The sequence below is a fragment of the Plectropomus leopardus genome, chromosome 12 (genome assembly GCF_026936395.1).
Source record: "Plectropomus leopardus strain MGB_pleo_1.0 chromosome 12, ASM2693639v1, whole genome shotgun sequence".
Lineage (NCBI taxonomy): Eukaryota > Metazoa > Chordata > Actinopteri > Perciformes > Serranidae > Plectropomus > Plectropomus leopardus.
Window position 1 is genome coordinate 7,583,496 of NC_142187.1, and position 24,084 is coordinate 7,607,579.

General features: G+C 38.0%; 1 protein-coding gene across 1 annotated transcript in view; it reads left to right on the plus strand.

Annotated features, from left to right (window-relative positions):
* The first annotated feature begins 1,417 nt into the window (after positions 1-1,417).
* slc6a9 (solute carrier family 6 member 9) overlaps positions 1,418-24,084 on the plus strand; it is a 214,310-nt gene continuing 191,643 nt past the window's right edge. Inside the window, exons 1-4 of the mRNA XM_088085097.1 lie at positions 1,418-1,553; positions 3,348-3,465; positions 4,410-4,463; positions 21,925-21,996. The gene's annotated coding sequence lies outside the window, so the exon portion shown is untranslated. The remainder of the gene's footprint in view (positions 1,554-3,347; positions 3,466-4,409; positions 4,464-21,924; positions 21,997-24,084) is intronic.

Here is a 24,084-nt window from a genome sequence, read left to right on the forward strand (position 1 = left end):
GTTAGATCATTGTCAGAATGAGTCATTAAGACAAATGTTGTCAGATGCTAATAAAGTTTTATTGCGAGGGAGGAAACCACAGCAGGAGGTGAGTCTTACTTAAAACCCAACTGATTATACTGATCCCAAAACCACAATGTCTCAGATCACATTCCTGCAACAACCAGTTTGAGTGAATCCACCCCAACCACCCCAAAGATATAGCTTCAATGTAAAGATATAAAGAAAAAATAGCTGTCATGAAGTGTCTGTAGTCTCCAAGCCCAAACTGAGACAATCCTAATGACATCATCATGGGTAATTTTTTCAAAGACTGTATAAAAATGATTGATGTAGTCACCATGACATCATCCATTGGTTTTTGAACTGTCATTTGAAGCCTCAAATTCGACATTGTGTCTGCCGACATCTTGGATTTTTGGAGCCAGAAATGGCGCCCATGGCGACTATATTTGGAGAAATTTCAACAGATGTGTTACATAAAAATTCACCCCCATACAGCTGTCATGAATGGGGAAAGACCCTCCTGCCCCCTTTTTTAACATATTTATTTCTGCTGTAAAGTTTGAGGCTGGGCCATGCATTTTCCCTACGTCACTCAGGGCTAGTCAAGGAAAAATATTTGTAGCTTCAGGGAGGGTTCCCTGAAAAATAAGAACAACCAAAAAAAACCTACAAAAAAGAAGGCACACCTCAGTCACCCTCTCCTCTGATAAATAAAGAACAGTCCCTTAAAGGAATTACAGTTTTTGGCACTTTTGCACTGGTTTAATTTTTCAGCCCTGGAGGTTGCCACTTTCTTAAAATGTTTATGAGACCATTTGGTTGAGATCAGGTACAAAGATGCAAAAATAAACTATGATACATTTTTATTTTTTTCTCATTGCATCTTACTGTTGCAACTTGGATTGACATAGCTAAGATAAGTAACACTAATAGTTTATGCAGCGTCAGTAAGATGATGTGTAGAAAAGTCTTGATGTTACACCGGGACAGTAGGTGGCGGTATGCACCTTTAATGTTGGTTTGTAGCCCGCCAAATAAACTAAAAGAAGAAGAAGAATTGAATTTGTAAATACATCCATGGTAAAAGGACTGCTGCTTCCATCCATGTAAGCAGATGTAGGAAGCAGCGTTGCCATCTAGAGGACCGCTAACAGGCAGCGATCTGCAGATGTCCAGATGGTGTCAGCATGCTTGGGGAGAAGGTGTGTGTGAGTGAGCGCGCGCCTGCTTGTTAAACAGTGTTATAGAAACCAACCATGCCAAACATCAGAGCTCATTTAGCAGCCGCCAGTAACGTCACTTAACAACAATTACAACAATACGATCCCTCTCACCACGCTTAGATCTGTGTTCAAGCCTTTTTACCCGGACCAAGGTGAGGCCTTATTACACCCAGCCCTGCCCAGTAAGCGCTCCTGTAAGTGCTGTCAGATGCTAATAAAGTTTCAGTGAATGTATGAACAACATTTTGTCAGCAGGAGACAAAAGTTAGTGGAATATTTCTGGAGCTGTGTTGAGAGAGTCTGGAAAAACTACTGCAATATCCTGTGAGTGTATATGAAAAATCAGTGTTGTCTAATAAGTTTTTGTAGACAGTGATGTTTTAAAATGTATTATTAAATTTATTAAATTATTGTTGTGTGTTTGCATTTTGGCCACCTACCCAAACAAAGGAACATGTCTGGGAGTGCTGAATCTTCTCAGTAATTTGACTGAATTGGACTAAATGTATGTAAAATGCTACTTAGCTAAACATGTTATTAGCTAGCATGTTGCTAGCTAGCTAGAGTTGTGTGCTTGTTGGTTGTTAAGCAGGTATGTAAGCTTAGAAACATTGGTTTGTTTGGCGGTACACATAGGAAAAGTTTGCATTTTCTGACATAATTTTAATAATTTAAACCCAAACCTTAACCAATGTATCATTTTATTGCAGAAAACTGTCAAGAAAAACTTCTCCCGACAGCTTTGGAGGCTCAGGCACCATAATAGTTAGCCTAACGTCTCGTTAGCTGGTAGCTGCCCGCCTAGCATATTGTTAGCAAGTTAGCTAGTGTGTTTTGTTCGCTGAGCTGAGGTGTTTCGTGGCTTGGGCAGTATGCTAGCCTTTTTGTTAACTGTTTTTTTTTTTGCTAGCTAGCATGTTGTTAGCTGGCGATGCTATTGGTGGAATTGAGTTGCTTTGCTGCCGGCTAATTTCATTTAGCTGAGGAAGCTGGTTTGTTGTTTGGTGGGTGAAGCAGGTTGCTCTCTGTCATGGGCTTAACACAGCAAAACACCCTTTTCAGCAAGACTTTGTCATTTTTATAAAAATAAATGGCATGAAATGTATTTTAAACATGGTTTAATCACTAATAAATTCTCTCATGGTGGGCATAGCACTATATTGTCAGTGATGTAGGCGTCACACTGCTGTAAAGAAGCTGCTTTGTTGTTTGCTTCCTTATGATGTTGGCTGGTGATGTTGTAGAAATAAGTTAATATGATTTATTTCAGAGGGCTGTGCTGAATATATTGGCGCAGGTAAACAGGGTTCCTGCAGATCCTTTAAAAGTCTTAAAAGGCAGTACATTCTTGAATCTAAAGTGTAAGGCCTCAGTTGGTATTAAAATGTCTTAAACCAGTCTATCTAGTCTTAAAACTGCTAAGACTTTGGAAGAAGGATTTCATGTATCATTTTTCTCTGACATCGCATCCCGAAATCTCAAAATAATTGGTAATATCTATTAAAAAAAAAAAAAAAGTGAGGCAGATTGAGATAGAGGAATCAACAGCACCTATACATGTTTACCACATCTTGTACAAGGCAAACCAAACGGATATTTAAGTAACACAATATGTTGTTTATTTGCCAGGTGTTAAACTCTAGAAAGCTTGAAGTAAATCATATAACTTTTTTAACCAGACTAAAAAGTAGTGTTTTATGTTGAAGTACACATTTGGGCAAAATTATTCCTAATAAGTCATTGATGTCAGTTATGTTTTTTCCCCTCAGTTTAAGTCTAACTCACTTTAAGCTGTAGGAACTCTGAAAAATGGGTGGGCTCTGGGATGCTGGAACAGACTTTTTAGGCTTATGAAAATGTATACATTTTTTCTTTTGCAGGTATATACAAGAAAGATATTAGTCATGTTCAGTTGATTTATGTTGTCAAATATCGCAAATTTGATTTTAAGGGGGTTTAAAATTGTACAGCATGCAACACTCTTTCTTGAGATCAGTGGTGTCAAAAACATTTTAGCTCATACACCACATACTCTCCATTTCTATTTCAAATGCAGTGGACCAGTAAAACAATTACATAGTAACATAACAATGTTGATTTTTTTTCTCTGTCTTTTAGTGTAAAGAAGTTTCCAGACATCGGGCAGGATTGTCAACTTGTTACACTGCATTTCTATCAGAATCAGTCAACTTGAGCTCAGTGGAAAGGGTGGATTTAAAGGTCTGGACGCAGACAAGTAAGTTCATAATGAACACATTCATCCAAAACTAATGATGAACAAGCTGAGATGTTTTAAGAAAAATAAGTGCAATTTCAAGAAGAGTTTTTTACAGTCAGTCGTGCTGCTACTCACTGTCATACAAATGCTTTTTCCATGCATATCAACTCCTGTGTAGTAATTCATCACCACACCAAACTAAAGTGAAAGATATTGAGGAAGCAGGTTAAGGTATCCCCTATCCTAAGCCCAGTTTATACTGTCATTTTGGGCTGTCCCAGATGAAAGATGACCATTGAGATACAAACATGGCGATATATTTGGTCGTGCAATCACAGCCAGCCTGGGATAAAATTCTGACAATGTCAGGTATTTGGGATGAGAGTCTCACTGTGTGACTGCTGTTACAGCCTGCGTCTGCTAGCCAACCAATACAAATGCAGCATGAAATGATGCAGTGATCAGAGCGACACTGCTAAATGCTAGTAGTTACTTGGAGCTCTTGTTGCAAAATTGGTGTGCCCAGTTGGCCTCTTCCCCAGCCTATGACTGCGCCCTTATTCTCCTCTTCCTTTTCAAGTCAAGGACGTTTTGTTATTGCGCATTGACGTTGATGGACGTAGGTCGTAGCCTGTGATGCAGTAGGTGATGTCATCATACAGTCTGCATACATCAAACATGATTTTGTTCTGAAGCTTTTTAAGATCCATGTCACGCAGTGTAACTTGCACTAAACTAATGAGATTGCAAAAATCTCACAGTCTGCAGGAGGCTTTACTACCCATTTACAAATCAAATATTTTTTTGTCAGCACTTAAGTAATATGTTTCCACCAATATTGTTTTAAGATGGAAGTCTGATACAGATTCTGTTGTTCTAAAGCTGCCTATTACAATATTTTGCACAATGTTCAATATCGTTAAATATGGTCACAATAAGTTAATTTAGTTCTTTTTTTTCAGAGAGCTGTATTCTGGTCAAAGTGGAAAAGCCTCTGAAGCAGTATTTTAAATAAGGTAAGCTCAGTGTTTAAGATGCTCTTGAAACATGGCCACATCCTTACTTTCACATATGCATCAAAATAAGTTGCGCAAAGTCATCAAGTGGGCCAGAGTGGACCTTTATATTTGATTCCCCTGCCTTTGACCTTTGATTTTTAGAAGGAAACCTCTCCTAAAGACAGCTTAAAGATATTTTAGGTCAGGGCCATATGGTTTCTTCGGTCAGAGGTCTTGACAGATTTATGATGAAACAGCCTGATAAACACTGCAGGGCCTAATGATCTGTCAAAACATCATTTAACATGAATGCTGGGCTCCCATATGAATGTCTGTATGTATATTGATAACTAAGAGATTTACAGTAGCATCGGATGTGGAGTGTAGGAGCTGGGACTCTTTTTTTTATAGCAGCTCTTCTCCTACCCTAAAGGGACCAAAAGTAATGTGAAAATATAACACAAATGTTATTTATAACATTAACATGCTTTGCCTCATAGCAGTAGTGCGTTTTAACTGACTCCAAAAGTGGTCATCCTACCACATACCTGTATGTGAAGCAATTACAAAAAAAGAAATCTGCCTCTAGCGGCCCCTAGTGGTGATATGAAAGAATACACTGATCGATTTTCAACAGGGCTGTTATTTTTCTACAAACAAAAATGTGTGGTATCTGAATATTTTGATTCATGTTGTTATCACGTATTGTTCTGCTCATCTGGGCTTTAAATCAATGAATTAAGCTGCATTTTGTGTGTATGTATATCTCTGTGTATCCCATGTCCATGGAGATGTCTTTTTGGAGGTCAAACAGTGCGTGTCCTGCTGTGGATGTACACTGTATGGTATGGCCATCATTGGCGTTTTACAAACTCACATGCAGGCCGATCAATATGACAGTACTCTCCCTGCCCCGTCTTCCTCCCCACTCTTCCCGTAGACACCAATACATATAATGCATTCACAATCCACGTGCATAGACCCGTAAATACACAGTCACAAGTACACACACACACACACACACACACACACACACACACACACACACAGTTTGACACAAACTGCATATTGATTCAAGCGCTGACTTACTCTGTGCAGATGGACACAATGTGTGTGTGTGTGTGTGTGTGTGTGTGTGTGTGTGTGTGGGTGTGTGGGTGGGTGGGTGGAGCTCCACGTTGGGTGCCAGAGGTACCAGGAAATCTATGCAGGAGGCGCCTGCAGAAAGAGGCAGGAAATTGAACCAGTTGACAGAAGAACCCCCTCAAGGCTGGTTCAGAGTCATTAGGGCCATTTAGCTCATCAGATAGCTCCACCCAAAACCACAAGCTGAGTTCCCATAGTTTTTGAGTCCTTCTCACATCCTACTGTTTAAGTGACTTCATAATAGTTGCAGTACAAAAAATGCAATGGTCTGTTTTTCACCTACAAATAAAATAAGTGCTGGCTCCTATTTAAAACAAACAATTTTAAAGTTTATAAAATCACCTCAACCAAAGTGATTTATGGGAAGAATACTTTAATCATCAATTAATTGCAGAAGCGTTTAATTTGTAATTGTCCAAAACAGGACAGTTACTCAGGCATATTTCTCAAGTACAATTTTGATGTACTTGCACTTGCTTGTTTTTACATTTTTTGCTACTTTACATTTTCTCTTAGCTACATTTGAGAAGGAAATATTGTTCTTTTTGATTCCACTCTACTAATTTAACTGCTACTTTGCAGATTTTACACACAAAGCAAGAGATACACACAAGTCTACAACATGTGATGGACCACTGATTAAGTGCTGAACATTAGAGTATACATTAGCTCCACCTCATAAAGATACATAATGATGTCATTTACAATGTTACCTTTAATTAAAAAATAGAATTTTTCATTTTGCAGAATTCCATTCCCCCTTTAGTATAATATATACAGTATAGAATACCTGGAACAATGTCTATTTATATTGTAGTATTGCTACTTTTACTTCAGTAAAGAGTCTGAATACTCTATCCATTACCAAGGTAATTGTGAGACAGTGCTGGTACAACCAAGTCAGACAATTTTCACATTGTATCAAACATAGATATGTCTTTACAGCAGTAAGTGAATGTGTTTATATCTGTTACTTGACTCACATATTTGTTTGAGATTGTCATTTACTTCATTGTAATGTAAGCAATATCTTAGAGCATCACAGTGTGTTCAAACACACACACACACACACACACACACACACACACACACACACACACACACACACACACACACACACACACACACACAGTAGGTAGATGGAACTCATCCTCCTGCAGTGACAATAAATTTCCACAGGGTGGCACTGTAAGATAGCAAACACCTTCCCAGCTTGTCATGTGAGACCCTACAGATGCTTTTATATTTAACTTGATAAAAAAAAGTACTATTTTTGATTTATATTTTAGAAGTTAGCTTATGCAGGTTGGCAACATATATACTTGTTTACCAAAGGACAATTCAGGATCAGTGAGTGACATGAAAGTTATCTAATTTGTGCAAACCGCTAACAGGTGTAGCATGAGGATAAGGCAACTCACTAAACAGAAAAGTAAAATGTGATGTACACACGTCAAGATACATAATAAGCAACATATTTTACTGCAGAAATAAATTAAGTGTTTGAAGCCATATCACAATGGCAAATTGTGAGAATAGACACAAAATGACTGAAGCAGTGACATGGATATAAATATAAACAAAAGTCTAAAAGTTAGAATACAAGCATCAGATATGTGAACAGGACAGAGCGAGCTGAGAGAAAAGATGAGGAGCGAGGTCATCTCATCTGTTTCATCTGCTCCTTCAGTCCCCTTCACCACTCTGCCTTTCATCTTGGGAAGCCCCCCAGGGGAGAACACTGGCCCTCTGTGTGTGTGTGTGTGTGTGTGTGTGTGTGTGGGTGTGTGGGTGTGTGTGTGTGTGTGTGTGTGTGTGTGTGAGTGTGAGTGAGTGAGTGTGTTGGGGAAAGAGGGGGGTCTTGCCACAGGATCCCCATATCTTGAAAGGGGTAGATGACAACATGAGATAATGATGAAAAGGAGAAACGTGTGTGCGTGTGTGTGTGTGCGCACGCGTGTGTGTGTACGCACGTGTGTGTGTTTGTGTGTGCGTGCGTGTGTGTGTGCGCGAGTGCGTGCGTGCGTGCGTGCATGCATGCATGTGTGTGCACATGGGCATGTGTGTTGTGGGGCTCACTCCCTTCCCAAACCCCCCAAAACCTGTGATATTCTACCTGCTTGTTTTTACCCCCTCACTTGCTGAACATAATTTGCTCTCTTTCACTTTTGCTTCTATTTCTTAAATAGGCATTACTTAAAATAGCACTCTTGCTGCAGCATCATATGACCTGTTGTTGTCTATTTGTCAATTTTGTGTGTAATTGTGAAGAAATAGTTAATTTTGGGTCTGCATGATGATCAGGGATTATGTTGTGTGAATGACTTGGTCTGTTAGTGGTATGACGGGCTTAACCAAAGCTGTACTCTCTCTGTTGTAACACTATTATCATGCACAATAGAGTGCAGATCTGTACTTAGGCACCCATCAACATTGCATTGAACTGATGCCAGATTTTTTAATTGACATATATATAAACAGATATGGGCGAAGTCTTGTAATGTGGGTAGTCACACCCTGAGCCATACGGGGACACGGCCTAGTTGAAAATCAGAATGGATGTACATGCATGTGATGTGGAGTGAGATTTCTCTTTGAGCTCACTGGAAGGACCCATTGGACAGCTTTTTCTGATGACTACAAATGAATTTGGTGACGATGGGTAGTGTTAACAGTGCACTGCAATGTCAGCTGGCAGATGCAGAAGCAGTTTTTAATATTTTACAGTAACAAGATGATTGGCTTTGAGGTCATGGCAAAATCTTTAAAAGTGAGAAGTGTGAACGCCTTGAAAATAGTCGTCTTGGTTGGATATTCCCGAAGTGTTATATGACAATGAAGCTAGGATATGTGGTGTAACTACAAGCAAGGTCATCAAATTCCTCCTCAGGTCATTTCAAAGGTTTCAGGCTTTCAAAAATTGATTACATTAAGTGTGTTGAATTATTGTCATCAGAACAGTGTCAGAATAGTGAATACATGTCAGCTGGTAATGAGCGATATATCGATTATACTTGATGTATTGTGAGATGTATGTAATTAATATACAATGAACACTGAGTATAAATTGTCACGTAATTTTTTTGAGCCACCAGCATATGACTAGTGCAGGCATTTTGGTTCTCTCGCTCTCTCCAGTGGCTCTCTCCCTCTCACAAACTCATGCAGAGGAAAAAGAAAAGACAAACATGATTTGTAACACGCGCTCCTCCGCCCATCCAGACCACAGTCTCTGGGTGATAGTGTGATAGAAGGCGAGATGTGTGTTTTTGTGTCTGCAGGGCTTCAGACTGGGAATATTGAGTTGCATTTTGTGACCATAGAGCACAGGTGTGACTTGCAGACATTAATATATTAGCCAGAGAGCTGTCAGTTTCCTTCCAGCTCACAGTGAATAAATCCTCTTATTTAACAGCACTGTAGTTAAGCTTTAACTTTCTGCCAACATTACAGCTTTCTTTTGACCGGAAGATACATTTTCACAGCAAAATCAACACTTGTGGCCCATAAAGAGCCAGGTACTTCAGAATAAAAGCAGCCTTGTTTCCCCTTTTAATTTATTAAATTATAATGATACTTTATTTAACTTTATTTAAGCAGTACTTTATTTAACTTTACAAAACAGTAATTTCATTAATTTTCTTATTACAATATTGCATGTAATTTTATTATAACAATGGTTTATTTGTAGTATAATGTAAGTTTTTAACTTTAGTATAACAGTGCTGTATTTAATTTTGTTATAAAAGTAGTTTATTTAACTTCATTCTAACAGTGCTTTAACTTTATTCTAGCAATACTTGAAATTTATTTACTAGTTTAGTATTTAGTAGTTTATAGTAGTTTAGACAAAATTTCAAATAATTGAGACATTCAGTGTATCGCGATATAGCCTACAAATATTATTATAGTCCATATCACGCAGCTCTAATTGCTTTAAACTTTTTAAAAAGTTATAATTTTGTTTATATTTTTTTAAACAACAGCTCAATAAGAAGAAGTTAATATCAAATGGATAATATGCACAACAACAGTAGCATGTGAGCAAACGCACCAAATCTACGAGGAGTGAAGAATTAAAGACATTATACAAGCAAAGAGGCTGAAACAGGACATCAGCACAATTTTGTCAGCCTGCCAAAAGCACACTGCAACGCTTCACATACTCAGGTGAAGGCCTGTAATGACACAACTGCCAATGATGCTCTTTACTGTCTGTCACATTGACATGGAGACAGGATACACAGTCGTACTGCTCAAAGCACGTTTGATGTATCGTGTGCAAAGCAAAACTCACATCCTGCTCTAATGTAAAACGAAACAAGCAAGGCATGACCTGTGTTCTCTGGTTGATCCTGAGCTAGTATCCACATGTTAATGCTCATTGTGGAGTGTTACCAGAGGACAAGCTGTTGACACATTAGGTGGAGCAGCAGATAAGAACTCATACTGTGGGTCAGTTGGATCCCACGCTCATCCTTATAGGCCACTGGTTCCCAACCTGTGTCATTAAGGAACGCCTTTTCTGTCACTGAGTAAGCAGACGACCCCTGACTAAGTGACATGTTTTATGGAGATTTGAGTGCATAACAATTACACTAAAGGACAACTCTACATTAAGCCCAAATAGTGAATGCAATAACTGCAGGAAATTTGTAAAATGAGCGATTTGGATGGATATGAGCCGGTTATTTCCTGCGAATATATCATCACAGATCAGTTTTCCTGATAGTTTAGGGGAACATTTTTGTAAAATTATTTGCTGACTCTTAGTCATTGTTCTATTACCTTCTTATTGTTTAAACTGTGTACTTTTTTAATGCATGACAAGGCTGTTTAACAGAGAGCAAAGACTCTGTGAATATAGCTTGTGTTCAGGTCTTTGCTGTTCTCTTATCCTTAAAGGTTTAAGTTCATATCTATACTTTTAAATAAGTAATTTTGTTTAGTTTAGCCCACTGTATTTTAAAAAAAAAAAAAAAAAAAAGGTGACACGTAGTAGGGGTCAGGACACCCATGTTGGGAATCGCCACCATAGATTGTCACACAGACTACAGAAGACGTTACACATGACCTAGGAACAAGGTCTTATATATTAAAAAGATGATGAATATAAAAGCATTTTTTAGATAAAACTTTCAAGTCCACTTTACTTCATTATTTGAAACTTTGACCGTATTTAATAGGAACATCTGATACTGTAATATTATTTATATGACAGAAATAAGGAAAAGCATACTAGGTTCCCTTTAACATCTCCCATGAAATGCCATGTTGTGTAAACAGTTGTCATTTTAAAGTTGACTGAAATAATGTCATCATAACACATTAGGTAACAGCATGCCTGTTTGCCCACACAACTAATCTTTCCAAAGCTCGACTGTAAGGTAATGATAGGCTGTGTTTGCATGGTGCTTTCTGTAATCCCCATAGAGCTCAAGTAAAGATCAACAACAGGTGATAGACAACTCACACACACACACACACACACACACACACACACACATGCACGAACAGGGAAGGACAGGATTCTAGTTGTAGCTCTATTTGAATATTTGTCACAAGGTGTGTTTAAGGCTGAAAGATGGACCCAGTATTTCATAAACACTAAAAATATGAGAGTAAGACGAATCAAATCATGATTGAGTTTTCTGTAATTAAAGGCTCCATTACACCTCTCGGTATCTTGCATTAAATGCGTGCAGTTGGTATCAGCAGAAAAGAGATCACAAAATTGCCTGAATATATAGAATAATAGAAAGATATAGAGAACTGTATACAGCATTAAAGGTGGGGCCCCATTCATTCCTATGAATGTTGCTCAATGGCGCATGAAGCCAAAAAAGTTCTATTTCCATTTTATGAAATTACCCAGGGGTGAAATTTAGTCAGAATCTACAATGAGTGTGTGGCTCAAAAATAGGACAGAAACTGGCTCATATTGGACAGTGTATGCTCAGCTCTAAGTCAAACATGGAATGAGTCAGAGCACTTTTCGTGATCAAGTCAAGACGATGTCCAAATGTGGATGACGTCCACGTCATGAAGTAATTAAAATACCAAAAAAAAAAAAAAAGTTGTCATAATGAGAGTGCAATTAAATATTTTTGCACCATTTGACAAGCTATGATGAAATGACACCTCTCCACATATGTGTCCATAAAGCTCCATGTCTACAATAAGAATGCACCGTTGCTCTGGTGTATGCACTTGAGATCTGTGACCTGATATTCATCCTTTTAAAGAAAGAGGATGTTCCAGGATATCCTTGAGTGTTCAGTTAGTGTGTGTGAATGAAGCATTATTGTTCATTTCACAGCTCCTGTCTGAACGCTCACAGATACTTGTGATGGGCAGCCGTTTGCACGGGCTCCTTTGGAGCTTCTTCCTAACTCATTGTTGCTTATCCTTTGGTAATCAGATGGTAACACTTATAACTAACAGCCTTTAATCTGTTTTATAATCCCATGATTAAGATGTCAGTTTGTCAAAGGGGAAGAGTCCAGTGTGGCTGTTGTTGCTGTTAAGATTTTTGCAAATCTGCAATGCAAATGGTTAAACTTCATGTTCATACTGAAGCAAACAAGGAAACAATGCTTGGTTAGTGGAGGCTTAACACAAACAGGGATTATCGTCCTGCTGTTTTAACACGTGCACACACCCACTGACACAGAGGCCCATTGATTGTATAAGGGGCATCGTAGTGGCTTTTTAGTGGACTGTTAGAAATACTTTAGAATAAAAAAATTGGAAGTTTGTACAAGCAGTGGAGAGTTTTTTTGTTTTTTTTTAAGATTTACACTGAAAATGTAAACAGACACACCATCATATGTCACAGGAAGGTCAGAGGTCATGCTCACCTGACTTGGAGCTGTTGGAATTCAGTGTTGCTTAATAGAAGCTCGGGTAGTTTAAGCTTAAAAAAGATGTGTAGAGCCAGTGTCTGAGGTTAAAATTTTCAATTTAGTTTAATTTCCATTTAAGCTCATTTGTTTTTTTCTTTCCTCTAAAGTAATTTGCATAATTACCCATTAGGCTTCTAAAGGTCACAGACACACACGCAACCTTTTTTTAAGTGCTGTGTGCACAATCAAGTGTTTGTGCAGGTTGACTGCTGTTTGCTCACTGTGATGTAGAATTAACTCTGTCTAACTGACAGCTTTTTGCACATTCCCATGGTTAAACCATTGAGAGCAACTGAATTGTTATCTCTGTATGTACTTTTTATATAATATTCTCAGAATAACACAGATCTGTGTGTTAGTGATGCTACAAATGTAGCAATTAATTTTTTCTCTCTTGCAATTTTTCTGTGGATCTTTTTGGCAATTTTCTGTCAGTTGTTGGAACAAAGGAGCTGTGTCAGCTTTGTTTATGGTGTCTGTTTTTTTGAAATAACTGCCCTGTGGTCGTAAAAGCAACGAGTATGTGGAGGCAACAAGTATTTTGGAGGGATCCTGCAGAAACGCACAATGTAATGGCTATAGAATCGTGACACCATCTGCATTTAGATTGGTTCCCTATAAGCCTTGCTTTTACCATACAGTTCTGTCTGCCACTGGGTACAGTCCTCCGAAAATCTGAAGACTCGATTTACGGCACAAGCAAACTACATCAACCATTGACCAACCAAAACAGGAAGAGGATAGCGCCTTTGTTTTTTTCCCTTTATCTCAGTGGTTATACACAGTTACCAAAGAGTATCAATGTAAATTTGCAGTTACTATCTCAGGATCCAAAATTTACACCTGCCAAGCTCCAAATGTATGTAGATTTTTCCTTTGGTGAGTAAATCTCAGAAGGTTATCCGCCACACTGATGGGTAAATGTATGTACTAAACTGGTCATGTATTAAACATGACTCTGCTGTGAGTCTCTGCTGTAATTTGGTGTTATTCAGGGGCATTTGCCTCTGCTGCACCTAGTTTGCTTCTGTGCTGTATCTGTGTGACACACACACATCTGCACACTTGCGGCGAAATCAGACCATTTTTAGCTCTGCTAGTTTTGTGCCGCTGTTTACTGTACGGGACATCAGCTGATCCTCTAAACTATTACTTGTCTGCTGCTAACTAGCATTGCACGTGATAAGAACACAGAGGCCCTGAAGCTTGATCCAAGACAGTAGTGTTTTTGCCTAGACTACATAGTTCAACAGCAGCGCATTAGCTCCACTTCTTCCATTCTTACCTTTCACAATAAAAGCCCAAGACATATATATATATATATATATATATATATATATATATATATCACATCACCGCTTACCAGAGTAAATTCATCCACAGGCTGAGGCTGTTGTGAGAGTTGTTCAGTATCTTTTGATAATATTGCATCAGATTTTTTTCTTGCCTCTTTTTAAAGGTTGCATTCAACATAATACATTATTATTGCAATGAAATGTAGTGAAAAAATATAGGCCTATATGTGAAACAAAAAAGGCAATTTACTACTTTTGCAGATAAATCTTTGCTTGGCTGATGGATTTGTTTCATCTACCTGTCACCTTGGCTGAGAGTCAAAAAGGTAACTTTGGACACTGTACTATCTAGCATAAATAGTGGATTGCTGAACCAATGTAACTGTGGGAAAAATGCAGTGTGTCCTGTGTTGTAGTGCTTGCACGGGGTGAAAAATTGCCTCTTTCCACTTTAACAAAAGAAAAGAAAAAGGAAATGATTATTTAATCATGTTTGTAAGTAACGTGCAATGCAAAAAATACACATTACTTTAACATTAGACATGTTGTTTAGCTTATGCTTGATATAAATGGGTAGAACACAACATAAGAAACAACCTTTAGTATTTTTTTAACAGCACCACCAACAGTATCTTTCAAAAAGATCATAAAGTCGAAATGACAACCATCCAAAATCTCTTGTTGGTGGTGGTTTAGAAAAAAAGTTTTGTCACAGATTTTTATATATGGAAAATGTGGAAAATGTGTGGAAAAAAATGAAAAACAAAAAACTAATCTGTTAGATTGAATCTGATTAACACTTTTCTTTTTTGACAAATTTGCATGATACTGTTAAAAAGGTTTGTTTCCACATCTGGTCACATGTTGTCCATAGGAAACACAAACACAGCATTCAATTACAGCAACAGCAAACAAACAAACAAACCAAAAAAATGTGGATACGCTGCAGAGACAACAACAAAAACTGAGTGAATGGATGAAATGGAAAAAAAGTTCAAGTGTGTGTGTGTGTGTGTGTGTGTGTGTGTGTGTGTATAAACGTTGTGTTCCTAGAGAGGGGGGTGAAATGAGGGATGAATGAGAAGGCCAGAGGAGAGCCGTCTGTCTATGTGAGTTGTGTAGCTGAATAGATGAGAGCCAGTGTGGCCTCAGGCTCTACCTGACAGGCTGGCTCACTGCCGACTTGCACATCATTCTTTGGCTGACTGTACTCACCTGTTCAAATACATCCCTGAACAGAGGGGGGAGGGGGAGTCTCACGCTGGTCTAGAAAGTTATAGTTCACCTTGTATTGTGTCGATCAAACCTGTTCCACACTTTTGCATTCATTTGAATGCTTGCACTTTCCTCACAAACCATGGATTTCTATGTTTTTCCCTGGTTTTCTCATTCATTTTTTGTATGTTTTAATGCTTGTCATGGATTGTTTCTTTTAATTATATACAACACTCATTATTTAGGCCATACACTTTACCAATGTTATTTAGAATATGTGCATTTGCACCCCCTAATAAAAACATGAAACTGGCAACTTTTATTTTGAAAATGAAAGATGCCAACCATAAATCAGTGCAGAAAAGGCACACACTTTAATATTGGTCCCCCCATGTTGAAACCATATCTACAACCTAGGACAGGGGTCGGCAACCTTTACTATCAAAAGAGCCATTTCTGGCCCAAAACAAACAGAAAAAAATCTGTCTGGAGCCGCAGGTAACACAACACATAGTCAAACTAGCTTATCAATATTATGAATGGGTCTATATGAGCATTCATTAATATGTTTTACCACTATTTATTATTTTTTGTTACATTAACTTTGCAGTGTTGGTGGTAAAAATTAAAAGATCTATTCATGCACTATTATTATTATTATTATTATTGTTATTATTATTATTATTATTATCTATATGCATTATTAACTTCTCCATTTTCCTCTGAGACTTCTCCTATCTTGGATTTGGAATCCATAGCTAGTCAAGCTTTTTTGATTCAGGAGCGTCCACTGCTTTTGAAATTTGGCAAAATTAAGCAGAAAAGGCACCAAGGCCACAGAAATATAATGCATATTTTAGTTAATGAAATGCTAATACATTTTCATACTCTGTGTACAGGCTACACATTTTTGCAAATGAAAAACTGAATGAAAATCTTTTAAAAAAATAATCGCCATTCATTTCCATTTAATTTTTAGTCAGAGACACAGGAGCCACTGGAGAGGGGCTAAAGAGCCGCATGTGGCTCTAGAGCCACAGGTTGCCTACTCCTGACCTAGGAGGAAAGCATTGAAGTAAATGTAAATAATGTGTTCATTGCACTTGTTTTATCTGCATTATATTATTGTCAATCTCTCTGTTAACATCTGAGATTTTCTGATGCTACTAATTGAATTGTTCTTATAATTTATGCATTAAACTACTTCAATTTGCATTCAGATTAGCCGGAGCTTATGTTTTTATTTTTAAGTGAGGAGTAGAACGGTAAGTTGTATTTTAACTGTGACTGTAAGCTAAAATAGTTTGAAAAGCATTCCGTTAATACTTTAAGTACGATAAGGACACTAAGCTTATCTTGCAGCTCCGACTGTAGCTTATGCAGATCTTTCTTTCTGGCAGCAGACTAAAAAACAGAACAGTGACTGAGATAAGCCTGCACTAATGAAGTAATACACAGTTTCAGCTGATGAGTGTGTTTGTTAGTTGTTAGTTGTTAGTTGTTGTCTTTTAAATAGGGCTGGCCTTTTGTTTCCTATTACCAGAAAATCCTGTTTAAAAGTGTAAAACTTGATCCCATTAGAAGTTGTCTGTGTAGTCAAAGCCTAATACAGCAGATTCATTTATGTGTTATAGAGTTCCATTGTTGTCAAAAAATGATTAAAATCTAATAAATTAGATGTATTGTTGCAGGAGATGACATGTTCTTTCATAACCAAGAACAAGGACGCAGAAGCTTATTTTGATGTTATCCCACAGATAATACATTGTCCTGTCATAGATACTCACTAAAACACCAAATGTGATCTCTGTGGAATATAAGGTATACAGGTACAGGGAATACAAATAGAGTGACATGGAAAACAGACCTCAGATTGCAACGAAGAAAGGCAGCCTAAAATACATGTATGTGTATATTTATTAGGGGTTGACAGATTATCAGCCTGGCCAATCATTGGGGCTGATATTTGGCATTTTGCAGATTATCTATATTGGCATTGCATTTTAATCATCACTGATAAAATTAATTAACTAAAAAGTCCAAAGAAAATGTCAGCATAAGAGGAACTTTTATTATGTAAAACCTCAGGGAGCTATTTTTATTTATTCATATCTTTTTTAAATTTTCACTTTCATTTTCACTGCTTTATATGTAACATGCTGTCTATGATGTTGAGTGTTTCATTTTTTAATTAACATTTGCCAAAGGCATTCAGCAGAGTTTTGAGTTGAAGTTTGTTAAATTCCAAATTCTAAATATTATATATACAAAGATTTTCATTGTTATTATAAATGCATATTGGTTGTGTGTGTGTGTGTGAGAGAGAGAGAGACGGCAATTGGGCCTAGTTTGTGTCAGTTAATTTGCAAATAACAAGAATATTGTAGAAAATATTCCTGATGTAATATGGGCTGAATTACCACAGCTGTTTTAACTTTAGAATAAAAGCCTTGGTAGACTCTTCCATTGAGAGGAATCAGGAAAAAAGAATACAAAGTCAATACAAAGTAATAAATGCATCCTCCTTTGCTTCCTATGTAGCTGTTTGCTTTGCAAATATCCGTTTAAATGATTTATGGTTGTTGGATGCAGATTAAGCATCCATGTCAGACCGCACATGCACAGACACAAAAACCATGTACTGATGGTATTTTTGACCTTATTTTGCAACCTCTTCAAAAGAAAGAATGCCATCAGTGACTCTCTCTTATTGTTACTCCAGATTTAGAGTATATTTTCCTCATCAATAATGCTCTAAACATGAGGTGAACACACCAGAATATACTCTCCCATCCTCTTTCACTTCTCACTCTCCCACTTTATCCCCCTCTCCCATCCATCTTCCCTCAGCTCTCTCCCTTTCCAGTTCTCTACCCCTGCACAGAGGCAGAGGGATTTTGATGTTGTCCCAGACAATAGACAATTTGGGTGATTTCCTGTGCGCCAGTGTCATATGATTTTGTCCTGAGGCAGTGCTGTTCCAGAGCCTTTTGTCTGGCTGGCCTGAGCCATGGAAGTCAGACTTCCCTCTTTCTCTCCTTCCCTTTTCATGTGGCCTCTGTGAATGAGCTGAGTCCGCAGCCATTGTGGCGTGATTTAGTGATTTATCCATTGGATCCAATGACCGAGGGTTTGACGTGCAGTGTTAACTGTGTATTTGATACTACCAGCCAGGTCTTTCACAGGGATAGTCTCTCCACATAGGAAAGACTTGTGCATTGTGGGAAACAATAGCTTTTGTTGTGTTGGATAATAGAGGTTTTAGAGAAGGTATTCATGTTCCTGTGGTTATTAGATGGTTTTAATGTTTAAGTTGCATTAAAAACCATTATAATCCTCTCTTTGATTTCAGTGACATCCTCACTGTCAGTTTCTTTCCTTCTCCAAAGTTCAGATTAAATGAGCCGTTAAATTTCAGTCAGTCCGAGTCAAACACATTTTTCATTCAGTCCCATTTTCCCATAGTGACCGTTTTTAGAGGAAGATGCCTGTGTGGAATTGACATGTCGGGGAGCTAAGTAGAACCGACGAGGTGCTATCAACGTCAGGTTTGCATAAATGTATGAAATGTTAAGTGCTAAACTGGATTGACACGGATGGTTGAAATGATCTTAATCAGGAAATGTCAGCCTTAATGTCGGGATTCTTTCTGCCCTGGCATGTTCCTTTCCTGAGGATATTAAAGAAGCATCAGTGTGTTACGAATGTGAGAACTGGGCCTCAACTTCCAACTTTGGCTGTCTATTTAGATAGACCAGTTAGAGATGGTGTGACTGCATGCATGACTAAACATTCTCATGAAGTAAGGAGCTTCAGGAGCTTTAATCAGGCACTACCTGAGATACTTAAGGGCTCAGTGTGCTTAAAAGGAACTCGGTTATATTACTTGATGTCCAGTGTTGTGCAAGTCACACTTACAATTACAAGTTACTTCTATTGAAAGTATTTTAATTCATTTACCTATGACATTTTATAAATGTAATTATATATAGCTGGTGTTACCTATTTGTACCCATTTTCCCTGTGATGAAAACAATGTAATGAAACAATAAAAACAATAGATGTTTTTATAAGTATGGCATTGTAACCATCACAAGCCTTAAAATCAAGCAACACAACACTTTTAAATGACCCTTTTTTACTCTTTGTCTGTAAAATAATAGACATGAAACAATTTAGTTAATATATTTTATTCTTTCTAAACAACAGCATTACTACAGCAGCATATCATTTTGCTCCTCTCCCATTTTGTTTGAGTTTTTGTTGTTCTTCCCATGCCATCCAGAGGGTGTTGAACCCTTTTTCAAAGACTTGCTTTTATGTGATGTTGTCTTTTAATTTCTTTTTATTTCATTATCATTGATTTTATCTTTTACTTTATGTTTCATCTATTTTATTTCCTTTTATTTGTGGTTATAGTACTTTTATTTTTATTGTTATTGTAACGTGTTAATTTATTCCCAACACTGGTGATGTCTCACCTCGTCCCGAGGGCCCAGAGTCTTTAACACCAAGCAGACAGTGTGCCTCAGTCAATGTCAGGCCGTCCGTTAGCCTCTTTGTCCTAGTTTTTTCAGTGTGTGTTTAGTTTTTACTTTTAACAGGACAACAACGCAAAGTAAACATCTACTTTCTCACTGCTTTTGTGTGAATGTGTGTTGCTTCAAAGATGCAGGTGAGAAGATGAAAAGAGGGAGTGTGGCAAAACCAGTGATTACTTGCAGTCTAAATGAACTCTGTGCACGAGGTGGTGCATTGTCATGGCTTTTGATTATTTCCCCATTCAGCTGTGTTTAGTGCTGCAAACCCCACAGTTCCTGTTTTGGAAAGCACTTTTGCAGTAGCAGAGAATTTAGGAGGAAGAAACTGATGTAAGGACCAAAAGTTAGGTTAGGTGCCTCTGGTTCAAAGTTCCAGCAATTCCAAAAATGTTTCCTGGCTTCCTGGAAAAGGTCCTGCTGTGGACAAGCGACAGTGGCAACCCTGATGGACAGGTTTAACAATTTGTCCATCCTCACTGTGCTGTATTTTGCTAATGTGTCACTGATTTTGTACACAGAATTTTTGCTTTGTTAGAAAACATATGCAAACTTTAACAAAACCAAAGGCAGCAACAGAAAAACAACCAAATCAGAGAGTTAACTCTTTCTAGGAATCTTTTGCAGGAAAGCGGCCCTTATACACCACCTGAACATTTCCTCTCTCTCTCTCCCTCTGTGTGTGTGTGTGTGTGTGTGTGTGTGTGTGTGCAGCTCTGTCTGTCACCTCCTGCGACCTCCAGCGAAGACAGACCTGTTGGCTTTGATCACACTCTTGTTCTTCTACAATGTGCACGACACACACACACACACACACACACACACACACACACACACACACAAGGGGCCTCCATAATGCTTGTCCTTCTTCAAGATAAGCTCCATCAGGTTGTGTTTGTAACAAAAGCCATGCATGCATTTGTGTGTGTGTGTGTGTGTGTGTGTGTGTGTGTGTGTGTGTGTATGTATGTGTGTAATTGGATCCTCTTATAGAAGTTAGATGTGAGTGAAATGTTATGATCAAACCTGCTGATACTGAAAACTGAGACAGGGGTGTGTGACATGTGAGAGGAGGTGTGCGTGTGTGTGTGTGTGTGTGTGTGTGTGTGTGTCTGTGTGTGTGTGTGTGTGTGTGTGTGTGTGTGTGTGTGTGTGTGTGTGTGTGTGCGCGCGCCTGTTTTGTGAAAGAGTGAGTAGATGAAACAAAGCAGATCATATCAGAATAATAATTCAGAATAATTTGTCTCTATTTTAAAGGGAAACAATTTTCGCTTGGTTTCAGTCGACAAACACTGCATCTAATCCATGTCAATAAACAGTCTTCTACATGTGTATTTGAAAATTTGAAAATTTTACATGGTTGACCATAAATGCAGAGAACGCATAACTGCTGCTTTCAAAAGCATGAACGTCATTATTAGATACTTGGGTGAAAAAAACAAAACAAAAAAACGTTAACAAGATAATGCAAACTGACAGAGCCAAATCCAGCGCAGTGATTTTCAGAACGAAAGAAAGGCGGAGGATAACGGGATGTACTCACATTATAGTGATAGATTGAAAAGAAACAATCCACCCAACACGAAAAGCACAGTAGACCAGGGGTCGACAGATTATCAGCCTGGCCAATTATCAGGGCCGAAATTTGGCATTCCACCTACAGCATGTCTGATTTGACTCTTCTTTACAAGATCTTTGATGTCATACTGCATTTGACAAAACTATAGATGATACACTAAAGGATCATGGGCGGTGTATGAAAATATGGGCCCCTGGGCACAGCAATGCAAAGGGCCCATCACCTCTCTTACAGAGCAAGACACGCAGACTTTGGTGATTTCGCATCTCTTTGTAGTTGTTATGCATGTTCTTGTGGTTTTGTGTCTTCTTGTGGTTGTTTTATGTGACTTTGATGTAAATCAGTGTATTTTTTTTTAGGTTTTATGTCTTTTTTGTAGACAGTTTGTGTCTCCTTGTGGCTGTTTAGTGTGTTTTTGCTATTGTTTGGGTCTCTGTGAGGTAATTTTGTGTCTTTTGTCGTTCTGTGTCTCTTAGTGTGTTTTTGGGTCTCCTTGTAGTTGTTTTGCGTCTTTTTTTAGTCGTTTGGGTCTCTTTGTGGTAATTTTGTGTCTAATCAAGGTATTTTTGTGTCTCCTTGTGATTGTTTAATGTGTCTTTATAGTCATTTTGTGTCTCTTTATGGATGTTTTGCCAATCATTTTAGGTATTTTGTGTCTCTTTGCCCTGCCTTTGCAAATTTTTGTAGTCATTTTGAGTCTCTTCCTGGGTAATACATGTTAATTTGACTGACTTTTTGCAAGTGAACCTATTTGTGTACAGAATATGCCACAAGAAAATCACATTTATATCCTTATTACAGAAAAAAAGTCTCCTGTGAGCCCACAACATCTTTGAGACATTTGGAGACATCCAAAAGAAGGTTCAGCTATTGGTGAGTTGACTGAACTACTCAGAAATGTAATGACTTCCCGAGTTTGTTATTTTGCTGTCACACTGAGTCTATGCACATTCTGCACATGATCTAATGTTATAATTTTTCTGTTATTTTCTATATTGTCACGAAATATCGGTCTAACCATGCATGTACTCCAAATAGTAAACTACGTGCACAGGTTTTTATAATGCGGGCAACAATATAGACAACCTGAGCTTCTCTCTTGTTGATGTGCACAGTCTTGCACAACTTGAGCCTGGCAGTTGTGAAATGGATGCAGTCATTAAAGAGGCAGGTTTTACTACCTATTCATACTCATTTATGAGGCCGATCTTATCAAACCGGCATGAATGCAGGTCAAACATCAGGATGTGTGCGCTCAGGATTTTATGGCACCATATTTTTATAGATGATATGCCATTGTGTTGCTCTGGTTAAAGATGCCCTTAGGTAGAATACAGTGAATTCTTTCAAACGTGTTGATGCGTTTTAACATGTTATATTGACAGCAAATCATTGTATTTTCTCAGCCATGTTTCAGCTGATTTTCCCATTCACTTCACGTCAAGCGATGACAGTATTGACACCAAAATCACCCCCACTTAGTAAGTCGCTGCTCCATGAAAACATGTTATTATCCTGTGTGGGTTGATAAAAGGCAACAAGCTTTTGTCTAAATTAACCCGTATTTTTGTTTCGGCCATAACATTCTTTGTTTTTTTTTTTTTTGGTCACATCTGATGACTTCATCCCATTTCACTTTTAAACTCATTCACCGTAACAGTGCTGAACAACACTCCCTTAACAATGATGCCGGGGAGTGTATCACAGAGTGATCTCAAACAAACAAGTCTTTTATTATGATTTGGTCGATACTTAGAGATAAAAATCTATACTGGACTGATATTGGGGGAAAACAGAGTTATGTAATGCTGACTATTGCATCATTGCACATGAAAACAGGCCTTTGTACACATGTATTTTACTTTGATTTGGTCTGTTAAGTGACTTCAGCTGCATTTATCATGCATAAATGTTAGAGAGATAAAATTGTATTAGTGGTTTTTACATTTGTGCATTAGTATTTGATGCATGATCCGGGTCACGAAGGGCTCCTCATGTACAAGAATGTGTCCAGACATTCCTGACAGGGACCACCTGAGGGCAGTATATTTCATTGTTAATTAAGTGAATTTGATCCTAATCACAGTATAGAAAGCTTTGCAAGTCAGTCTGAATGGTCAAAGAGACTGCCCAAAGGCAGCCCAGTGGCAAGAAAAAATAACATCTGTACAAACCTTTTTTTTTTCTGAAAAATCCTTTAATATCTGAGTCTGATTGTCTTTTAAAACAAACCAGAAGGTATGAGGTTTCATTGCTACTGATGCTTTTTGACAAAGTATTCATAAGTTGAACTGAAAGGGGGATAGTTATTTCCATGGCTAAGGAAAGTTAAAAAAAGTTATTTGTGATCATAAGCCACTTTATCTCAAGAAACCAGAGAAGTGAGTCTCAAAATTGTGATGGCATACAGTATAAAGTCTGGAGCTGCTGGGGGGCGGGGGGGTAATCCCACAGTTTGGGAGAAGACTTAAATGAGAATACTTAAATAGTGTTTTCTCAACTGCCGTTCATGTCCACATTTTTCGCGCTAGGTATCAGCCTTTATCTGTTTTTGATGTTCCAGGACAGCATGTCAGTTTACACCTGTTCAATGCGTTGTTCTAAATACACATTTTCACAGGATATGTACACTTTCCACTTGTTAGACGAGTACAGTCTTTTTTAATATAACTAATGTCGGTGTCTGACACCAAAATCCCTTACCAAGCGTTGGTATTTGATGAAAATAAGAACAGATTTGTTGTTGGCCATCTCTGACTAAAGAAATAAAATGTATGATTTCTGAAATGGGTGAAGCTCCCCTTTAAGCTACATTCTGTGAGGGCTAAGTACTGACAACTTTCATGTATTTCTACCTAAATCTATCCACTTGCCCCCAGTGTCCACCAGAGTTTCTGATGTTTAATACAGAATGCTTACCATGTAAGTGTCATGTATGAGTATACAATAGAAAAAAACAAC